A 1,107-nucleotide genomic window follows, 5' to 3' on the forward strand; every position below is an offset into this window, starting at 1 on the left:
GGAACCCTGAAAAAAAAGCCTTAAGCAAAAATAATAATTAAAAACTAAAAAAAAAAAACCAGTAACATCTGCTAAAGAACTGGCTGTTCGCCTCTAATTTCCTTTATTCTCCTTTAAAGCCACACCAACTCTAACTCTTCCAGTTAAATCATATATACCTCTTCATCTTACTCTCTTTCTTCCTCCTCTTATTATTTTTATTTTTTTTTCTGACCTTATAATACATACCGACACGTTTTTTTTTTTCTTCACGAATTCTTGACTTCTTAAGAGCTCAAGATCAACCTAAGTAGTCCTGTGTTTTTCGCACACCAACATATCAAAACTACAACACATGGTAGAGCTCTAGTTCAGGTATTTATATACCCATCTAAAGGCCAACTTTATACCAAAGAAAAACAAGCAATTCACGGTGGAGGATTGAGAGCTCTGTGTGCATCGCCCACGCCCGCCACAAGAGGCTCTGTACAGTCAGCAATAATGACGAAGACGATTTCTTTTCGTCTAAGAGCGCAGACGCATGACATTTGCACCAGCTATCAATTAAAAAACATAATAATAAAGCTGTAATAATAAATAGAATAATACACAGTAAATTCGTACGGATGCTACAGTAGATTACAGTGAATAAAAAATAACAATAATGTTTAAAGACCACAAAATAAATAATCAACACGATTAGAAAGTTCTTATTTCATATTTTGAGAGTTGTTTTTTATGATTGCTTTGAAATAAATTTAATTTTCATCATGTGCTATCTACGGCTCATTCGTTTTGTTTTGGAGATCAGGGCATTGGATGTAATGGAATAACACACAAACAAACGCCTGTTGCTTTTCTCGCGTGGTGCAAACCCTTGTTCAGTTTTACCCAATTTGTTACACAGATTTTCCTCCTGTTCAGATATTGTTCATGTGTTCAATCACTGCGATGATGTGTTACTGTGGTGTAAAAAAGAGGGACGCCTGATGTGTGCTAGTACATATAAGTAGGAGATGGTTTTTCAAGCTCTTTTTCCAGGAAATAAAATACCGTAGTTTGTGTCTGTTGGTGGGTTTTATTTTTTTCGTGGCTTGGCGTAATATTTCTGTCTGATATGATTTCACA

The sequence above is a fragment of the Tachysurus fulvidraco genome, chromosome 20, assembly GCF_022655615.1.
Source record: "Tachysurus fulvidraco isolate hzauxx_2018 chromosome 20, HZAU_PFXX_2.0, whole genome shotgun sequence".
Taxonomy (NCBI): Eukaryota; Metazoa; Chordata; class Actinopteri; order Siluriformes; family Bagridae; genus Tachysurus; species Tachysurus fulvidraco.